The sequence below is a fragment of the Pristis pectinata genome, chromosome 14 (assembly GCF_009764475.1).
Source record: "Pristis pectinata isolate sPriPec2 chromosome 14, sPriPec2.1.pri, whole genome shotgun sequence".
Lineage (NCBI taxonomy): Eukaryota > Metazoa > Chordata > Chondrichthyes > Rhinopristiformes > Pristidae > Pristis > Pristis pectinata.
The window spans coordinates 3,983,289-3,993,046 of record NC_067418.1 but is presented as its reverse complement, the minus strand read 5'-3'; the positions used below and the strand labels follow the sequence as shown (position 1 = coordinate 3,993,046).

Here is a 9,758-nt window from a genome sequence, read left to right as displayed (position 1 = left end):
TTGATAAGTGCTGGATCACATGGCCAAGCATTTTCTTTTTTCATTAACTTGAAACAAAACATTTTCCTTGGTTTGCCTCTGAGACCTAACATTTACAGGCTGAGAAAGCCTGCAGGAGCTTGGGCCTGAAGTGGATGCTGCCTGGTCTGTTTAAGCAGACAGCACTCACAGTCAGGAGACTGCACTGTGACGGATGGATCCACTGAGGAGCAAAATGCCAGGTAGTCAAGAAGGTCCCAGTGGTATGTTCTATAAATGGCACTGTGAAATGTTTGAATGAGGTATAGAAAGAGTCGAACAGCTCAGCCTTGTGGAGCAGGCTGCCTTGGTGTGCAGTGTCAGTTGTGTGCCTGAAACCATGCTCTCCTCTCCTATCAGATTCCATCATGTTCAGCCCTCAGTCACCTCCACCTAACACCTCCCAGCTTCTGACACCATTCGCGCACTCCCCCCCCCCCCCCACCTGCCTGTCACTCCCTTCACCTGGATCCACCTATCACCTGCCGGCTCTTGCTCTGCCCCTTCCCCCCCTTAACCTTTATATTCTGACTATCTTCCTTCTTTCTTTCCAGTCCAGGTGAAGGGTCTCGACCCGAAACGTCGATTGCCCATTTCCCTCCACAGATGCTTCCTGACCCGCTGAGTTCCTCCGGCATCTTGTGTGTTGCTCCAGATTCCAGCATCTGCAGTCTCCTGCGTCTCCTGAAACACTCCGTGTCCCGAATTCAATTGTGTGAGTAGATTACAAGACTTACAGTAGGAGACTCAAGGATCCGAGGGCACAGCCTCAGAATAAAGGGACATCCTGTTAGAACAGAGATGAGGTGGAATTTCTTCAGCCAGAGGGCGGTGAATCTGTGGAATTTGTTGCCACAGAGGGCTGTGGAGGCCAAGTCATTGGGTGTATTTAAGGCAGAGATTGGTAGGTTCTTTCTTTCTTTTTCAATCTTTTTACTAGTTTTCAAATTAATACAGATTAATATATAACATCAATGTTTGTACATGTAATACAAAGAGATCAGGAGAACAATCATGACATGGATAATCATAAAGAACAATAAAATATTTTAAAAATCTGTAGATCCGACGATCTCTTAGTAAATGAATATAATATAAAAGAAAGGAAAGAAAAAGATTTATTATATAAAAGAAAGAAAAAAAAAATCCCCAAATCAATAAGAAAAATTATAAACTATATATCAAACCAAACTAAGCTAAAGAAAAAAAATTTTAAAAAAAGAAACTAGACTAAAAATTTCTCAGTAGAAACAGAGCAATATTATGTTGTCAACTCCATTCCTCTAAGCTGAAAGGTTATTACAAGGGGATCTACATCATGTGAAAATATTGAGTAAATGGACTCCAAATATCTTCAAATTTAAGTGAAGGATCAACAGTACCGCTCCTAATTTTTTCCAAGTTTAAACATGATATAGTTTGAGAGAACCATTGAAAAATAGTAGAGGGTTTTGGATCCTTCCATTTAAGCAAAAGGTAGGTTCTTGATTGGTAAGGAGGTTGAGAGTTATGGGGAGAAGGCAGGAGAATGGGGTTGAGAAAAGATTGAATGGTTGATCGAATGACGGAGCAGACCAGATGGGCAGAATGGCCTAATTCCGCTCGTACATCTTATTGTCTTATGGTGCAGAGGAAAGGATTCACGGAGGTGCTCAAAGCCTCCTTGAAGAAATGCAACATTCCCACTAACTCCTGGGAATCTGCCTACTCAGTGTGACGAAGGAGTCTCTGGGTGTTATTAAGAACTCAAGGCCATGTGTTGGGTGCACACAGAAGCCCCGTGTGAGAGGCAGAAGGAGTGGTCCACGTCACAAGTTACCTAGCCTGTCAGGCACCTCCTGCACCATCGTGGGAGAGTCTGAAATTCCCACATTGGCCTCGTCAGTCACCTGAGTGGAACCAAGTTATCCTCAGTCCTGAGGGGGAGCCTAGGAAGGAGGAGGAGTTGTGTGCGGCACTCTCCTCTCTGGTTTGGAAGGTCCCGGGTTCATGTTTCTCCTCCACAGAGAATCCAGGCTGATTCTCCAGTACAGCACTGAGAGGATGTTGGAATATTGGACATGTTGTCTTTCTGTAATCTGCAAGCTTTCAAATCAGGCCTCTTGAGTGAGTACAGAGCAACACAGGCAATTGTCCAACATAGAACATAGAACAGTTCAGCACAGAAACAAGCCCTTTGACCCACGATGTTGTGCCAAACTAATTAAGCGAATTACACCAATCCCTTCTGCCTACACAATGTCCATATCCCACCTTCATGTTCCTGTCTAAGATCCTCTTATACACCTCTGTCATATCTGCCTCCACCCTTGGCAGCGCATTCCAGGCACCCACCACTCCCTGCGTAAAAAACTTGCCCCGCACATCTCCTTTGAACTTTCCCTCTCTCACCTTAAATACATGTCCTCTAATATTAGACATTTTGACCCTGGGAAAAAGATACTGACTCTCTATCTATGCCTCTCATAATTTTATAAACTTCTATCAGGTCTCCCCTCAGGCTCTGATGTTCCAGAGAAAACAATCCAAGGTCGTCCAATCTCTCCTTATAGCTCATGCTCTCAAATCCAGGCAGCATCCTGGTGAACCTCTTCTGCACCCTCTCTGAAGCCTCCACATCCTTCCTGTAATGGGGTCATCAAAACTGAATAAAATACTCTAGATGTGGCCTAACCAGGGTTTTGTAAATTTGCAACACAACGTCCCAACTCTTGAATTCAATGTCTCAAATAAAAAAGGCAAACATGCCATACGTCTTCTTTACTATCCTATCAACCTGTGTCTCCTGTTAGTTGCCTGTGCCCTAAACTCAGTAATTCCCTCTCTCACTCCTTCCAGATGTAATATAAAACTTACTGCTTTGTGGAACAGTCAGAGGGCTATCAACTTTATCCCTTCTCAATCATTTAGCTGAACTCTGTGCAAGATGTAAGGAAAATAACACAGCTCTAAGTTGAAGAGAAGCAAGGAAGATCTCTCAGTTATACTGGCCAATATTTATCACATCAAGTAACATCCACAAAAGGCAGATGTTTCCTTGCTCTGCATGGGATCTTGCTATGCAGATTCTTATACTACAGCGAAAACTAATTTTTAAGAAATAATTTCTTGGTCTCACAGCTCCAGAGACCTGGGTTCAATTCTGACCTGCTGGGTGCTGTCTGTGGGGAGTTTACACGTTCTCCCTGTGACCATGTGGGTTTCCCCCACTGCTCCGCCTCCCTCCCACATCCCAAAGACATGCGGGTTGGGAGGTTAATTGGCCGCTGTAAATTGTCCCCCTGTGTGTCGGTGAGTGGTAGAATTTGGGGGGGCAGTTGATTGGAATGTGGGGAGAACAAAATGGGATTGATATAAATGGGTGCTTCAAGGTCAACCCAAAGCCGATGGGCTGAAAGGTCTGCTTCCGTGATGTATGGCTCAGTGGCTCTGTGACACACTCTGCAATTTCCCTTTGCGTGAGAGAAGCTGAACTTCCCTTTTACCCACTGACCCTCCCCAGAAATTTATGGACTGATGCACCATCACCAATCTTCAAAGCCTTCAAGTCCAAATTCTAAACTCAGCCTTGTGGAGATAGCAGGGCAGGTAGCAGGAGTGAGGGATTTGAGGAGAAGGATCAATGGAGAGGTGAGGAAACCCTATTTTACCCAATGCATCGGTTGTGATCTGGAATGCGTTGCTTGAAATGGAGCAACACACACAAAATGCTGGAGGAACTCAGCAGGTCAGGCAGCATCTGTGGAGGGAAATAAACAGTCGACGTTTCGGGTCGAGACCCTTCATCAGGACTGGAAAGGAAGAGGGCAGAAGCCAGAATAAGAAGGTCGGAAGGGCAAGTTCCCTCATTCCAGTGGCCTCCTTCTCTTTCCCCTTTCCCCATCCTCATGACCTGCCCATCTATTCCCCACCTCCTTCCCGTTATTCCATGGTCCACTGCCCTCTCCTACCGGATTCCTTCTTCTTCAGCCCTTTGCCTCTTCTACCGATCACCTCTCAGCTTATTACATCTTCTCCCCTTCCCCATCCACATGCCTTCCCCCCTCACCTGGACTCACCTGGACACACCTGGACTCACCTATCCCCAACCAACCTGCGCTCCTCCCCCTCCCCCTACCTTCTTATTCTGGCTTCTGTCCTCTTCCCTTTCCAGTCCTGAGGAGGGGTCTCGGCCCGAAACTGGGACATGTGGAACAATAACTTTCAGAAGTTCAGAATCAGAATCAAAACCAGGTTTATTATCACTGACACATGACATGAAATTTGTTGTTTTGTGGCAGCAGGACAGTGCAAAAATATAAAATTACAATAGATTACAGAAATAAATAAATAGTGCCAATAAAAAGGAATAACGAGGTGGTGTTCATGGATTCATGGACCGTTCAGAAATCTGATGGCGGAGGGGGAGAAGCTGTTCCTGAATCATTGAGTGAGGGTCTTCAGGCTCCTGTACCTCCTCCCCGATGGTAGTAAGGAGAAGAGGGCACGTCCCGAGTGATGAGGGTCCTTAATGATGGATGCTGCCTTCTTGGGGCACCGCCTCTAGAAGATGGTGTTGTGTAGATGAGGACCTTATTCCCATAGAAGGGATAAAAGCATATAGAATTTTCCTAGGGAGGGGGTGGTAAAACCAAGAGGTCGTAAGTTTAAGATCAGAGGCGAGAAATTTAAAAGGGACATCAGGGGCAGCTTCTTTACACAAAGGGTGGTGCGTATTTGGAACGAGCGGCCAGAAATAGTGGTTGAGGCGGGCACATTAGCAACGTTTAAAAGCCACCTAGGTAAGTCCATGGATAGGAGAGGTGTAGAAGGGCTATGGGTCAAACGTGGCAGATGGGACTAACTCACTGGGCAACACAGATGGCATGGGTGAGTTGAGCCAAAGGGCCTGTTTCCATGCTGTATGACTCTGTGACTCTAAAACGAAGTTGGAGAAGTACTCAGACATTTGCAGAGATTTGGTGAAGGAGCAGAAGGTAATTGGTAAGGCACAGTAGTGTAACGGTTAGCGTAACCCTATTACAGCACCAGTGACCCGGGTTCAATTCCAGCCACTGTCGGGAAGGAGTTTGTACATTCTCCCCGTGTCTACGTGGGTTTCCTCCGGGTGCTCCGGTTTCCTCCCTTATTCCAAAGACTTACAGGTTAGGAAGTTGTGGGCATGCTATGTTGGCGCCGGAAGCGTGGCGACACTTGCGGGCTGCCCCCAGAACAGTCTGCGCAAAAGATGCATTTCACTGTGTGTTTTGATGTAGATGTGACTAATAAAGATATCTTGTCTTATCTTAAATTAGTTTATATTGTCACAAGCAATAACAGAATGCAGAATAAAGTGTTACAGTTACAGGGAAAGTGCAGTGCAGGCAGACAATAAGCTGCAAGGCTATAATGAGGTATATTGTGAGGTCAAGAATCCATTTTATTGTACTAGGGGACCGTTCAATAGTCTTGTAGCAACGGGATAGAAGCTGTCCTTGAGCCTGGGGGTATGTGCTTTCAGGCCTTTGTATTTTCTGCGCTTGGGATGGGGAAGAAGAGAGAATGTTCGGGGTGGGAGGGGTCTTTGATTATGTCGTCTGCGTTACCAAGGCAGCGAAAAGTGTAGACGGAGTCTATGGAGGGGAGGCTGGTTTCCGTGATGTGCTGAGCTAACCGTGGAGAGCTTTCAACAAGCCAGCACCAGCACAATATCACGAATGGCGTCCTTGTGTTCTGCATGACTCGAAATGCTTCTTCGACAACATGCGGTGAGACTCCTGTGAAAGTGTTTGTAGAACAATCGAGGCACTGTCAACGATTGGGAGAATTCTGAGAAATTGAAATGCATTCACTCAACCTTTAAGGGATAAAAGTTTTGTTTCTGTTTGGGGCGATCTTTTAAAAAGAACATGGCAATTTCGTTAAATTGTTGGAGGAAGGTGCAACTCCCTCACCAGATGGAGTGAGGGACAATGATCAAATCATGGGTCTCTAAACGGCACTACAATGTCCAATAAACAAACTGTACCAAACAGTCATGGTAAATATTAATGTACCAAATATCAGCTACTTTCATGGTATATTTGATGCATTATCTACAAACAGCCTTTAGAGAGAGATAATTTAACATTTTTTCCTTTCTGAAGTAAACAGGCAATCTATACATTGTTTCTGAGGATGTGTGAAAGGCTTCTTGTAATCGTGGCTTCTATTCTGCCCGTTATAAGAGAAGTTGAGGGCTTTAGTAAATGAGATATCATGCAGTTCTGTACAATCGATTATCTGTGTCTAAAGCACATTGTAACTCGAGATGTTTTATTAATAAATTATTCAACACTGGAATTTCCTTCCAAACCCTCTTCATCTCAGTTAAGACACTCCAAAAACCTCCTTTATTGATCATTGGTTTCAGTCAGCACTCTCAAGATGTGGCTTTCTGTTAATGGCAGTCGGATGATCATAGAAAGTGTAGGAAATACCCAACAGGTCAGGCAGCATCTGTGGAGAGAGAAACAGAGTTAACGCACTCACTTCAGCAGCACACATTCTAAAACTGGAACAATACAGAAAAGACTAGCATGGCCTCTGCGCAAGATGACATGCAAATTTGTGAAGCGTTCCATATTTTTTTGTCTTGGTTCATCCCAGCAGCTGCGTGATAGAGGATCCTCTGAGCTATGGGCTGTTCCTGGGGGCACACACCGAGACAGGCGTCAGGTGCTGCTGGAAGGTCATCAGCTCGGTAAAAGACGCCCTTTGGTCTGCCAGGAACTTGTTGACCTTCCAGGACAGCAAGGTGTCCGTAAGGGAATGCTGCCGACTGGCAAATTCCAGGCTGTGGGAGTACGTGCTGAGGGACGCACTGAAGCTCGGTGCAGCCAATGCTAAGGCTCTGTGGGGAAGGTCCACAGTCTATTGGACATGGAGGGGTTGAATCAGGTGGGGAAGCCCCTCTAACAATGAAAGGGTGCATCACCCCAGGGGGCCAGATGAATGGCACTGGCTCAATGGTTTAAAAAACAAGTGTTAACACGACTGAATGTATTGATCAAATGACACAAAGAATTTAAAAAGTTTTTCACTGTGTTTACTCTTTTGTATATTTTTCTTATGAATAAAGTTTATTTTTGAAATTAAAGAAAAGTTAACTATGGATTTGGAGTTCACTGGAGTGGATAAGGTGGTAAAGAAGGTTTACGACACGCTTGCCTTCATTGGTAGGGGTGCTGAGTATAAGAGTTGCAGCTGTATAAAACTTTAGTCAGACAGCACCTGGAGTATTGTGTGCGGTTCTGGTCACCCCATTACAGGAAGGATGTCGAGACTGTGGAGAGGGTGCAAAGGAGGTTCACCAGGATGCTGCCTGGATAGAGGGTATGAGCTATAAGGAGAGGTTAGACAGACTTGGGTTGTTCTCCCTAGAGCGTCGGAGGCTGAGAAGAGATCTGATAGAGACTTCTAAAATTACGAGAGGCATAGATCAGGTGGACAGTCAGAATCTTTTCCCCAGGGTAGAACTGTCAAATACTAGAGGACGTGCTTTTAAGGTAAGAGGGGGGAAGTTTAAAGGCAACGTGAGGGGCACATTTTATACACAGTGCGTGGTGGGTGCCTGGAATGGGTTACCAGGGGTAGTGGTGAAAGCAGGCAGTTTGGTGTTTAAGAGGCTTTTAGATAGACACATGAATATGAGGGGAATGGAGGGATATGGATGATACACGGGAGGAGGGCATTTAGTATAAACTGGCATCAAGATCAGCACAACATCATGGGCCGAATGGCCTGTCCAGTGCTGCACTGATCTACGTTCTGTGTTAACATTTCAGCTCAAAGAGTTCCCATTTTTGCTGAATGTTAACTCTGCTTCTCTCTCCACGGATGCTGCCTGACCTGCTGGGTGTTTCCAGTATTTTCGGCTTTTATTTCAGATTTCCAGCATCTGCAGTTCTCTGGTTTTCAATCGTCCCGTGCTGCCTGCCATGGGAGCGTCTCGCTGCGTTGAATGATCTTCTATCCCTGACCAACAGACCTGATGCAGGCAAGAAGAACTTCTTCAGCTGGAGCAGGAAGGAAGGTGGAGTCTGTGAATGTGGGGAGAGGGTTTGAGGGGTGGGAGGGGAGGGTGCAGTGGGGGAATTCAGAATGGGTGTCTCTGAAGCCAGTGGGGTTGGCACTCCAGGTCATTGAGAAACCATCAGTCATCTTCTGTAGCTGCAGAGCTGCAGTTTCAGTGCCATAAAGTCAGGAAATTAATGGTGCAGAAGAAGGCCATTCAGCCCATTGTGTATGGGCTGGCCAAAAAAGAGAACCCGACCCTAATCCCACCTACGAGATCGTATCTGGGACCCTGTAGGTCACAGTTCCTTAACCATGTTCTTCAACCTAATCACCTAAGCACCAACAAGCATGGTACTGTAACGGTTAGCGTAACGCTTTACAGCGCCAGCGACCTGGGTTCAATTCCGGCCGCTGTCTGTAAGGAGTTTGTCCGTTCTCCCCGTGTCTGCGTGGGTTTCCTCCGGGTGCTCCGGTTTCCTCCCACATTCCAAAGACGTGCGGGTTAGGAAGTTGTGGGCGTGCTACGTAGGCGCCGGAAGCGTGGCGACACTTGCGGGCTGCCCCCAGAACACTCTGCGCAAATTATCTTATCTTATCTTATTGAATTGTGACAAGAGATTCTGCCTCAACCACCTTTTCAAGCAATAAGTACCAGACACTAACACCACGAATGGCCAGAGCTGCAGACAATAGGTTCATAAGAATGATCCTAGGAATGAAAGGCTGAATGTATGAGGAAGGTTTGATGGCTCTGGGCTTGAACTCGATGGAGCTCAGAAGGATGAGGGGGAATCTCATAGAAACCTACCAAATGCTGAAAGGCCTGGATAGAGTGGACATGGATAGGATAAGAGATAAGATTCCTTTATTAGTCACATGCATCAAAGCACACAGTGAAATGCATCTTTTGCGTAGAGTGTTCTGGGGCAACCCGCAAGCGTCGCCACGCTTCCGGCGCCAACATAGCACGCCCACAACTTCCTAACCCGTATGTCTTTGGAATGTGGGAGGAAACCCACCCAGACACACGGGGAGAACGTACAAATTCCTTACAGACAGCAGCAGGAATTGAACCCGGGTCGCTGGCGCTGTAATAACGTTACGCTAACCGCTAAACTACTGTGCCAGCCTTAATGTTTCCATCAGTGGGAGAGTCTCAGATCCGAGGTCACAGCCTCAGAATACAGTGGCACAGCTGATGGAGCCACTGCACAGAGAAGCCAACGATGAAAAAGCTGCTGAGCTGAGAGGGTTCTTCACTCATTGAATGAATTAAATAATATTTCGAAATGTGTTACTGTGTTGTATTAAACCAAAGGTATTGAAATGCAATTTACGCTTTCGTTGCTGATAATTGGTGACCAGGAATTGGTGAAGAAGCTTTTTCCAGATGGTAGGTATTCCTTGCCATTCCTGAGATCAGGGAGGAGGTACAGGAGCCTGAAGACCCACACTCAACGATTCAGGAACAGCTTCTTCCCCTCCGCCATCAGATTTCTGAACGGTCCATGAACCCATGAACACTGCCTCGTTCTTACTTTTTTTGCAGTATTTGTTTATTTTTTGTAATTTATAGATTTTGATTGTCATGCACTGCACTGCTTCCACAAAACAACAAATTTCACATCATGTTGCCTGGATTAGAGGGCATGTGCTATCAGGAGAGGCTGGACAAGCTTGGGCTCTTCTCTCTGGAGCGGCAG

The 9,758-nt window shown here is 46.0% G+C and overlaps 1 non-coding gene across 1 annotated transcript; it reads left to right on the top strand.

The window, feature by feature from the left end:
- The first annotated feature begins 6,520 nt into the window (after positions 1-6,520).
- Positions 6,521-6,626, top strand: LOC127578024 (U6 spliceosomal RNA). The gene has a single exon (XR_007957470.1). It is a non-coding gene; the product is annotated as a U6 spliceosomal RNA (small nuclear RNA).
- The last annotated feature ends 3,132 nt before the right edge of the window (positions 6,627-9,758 follow it).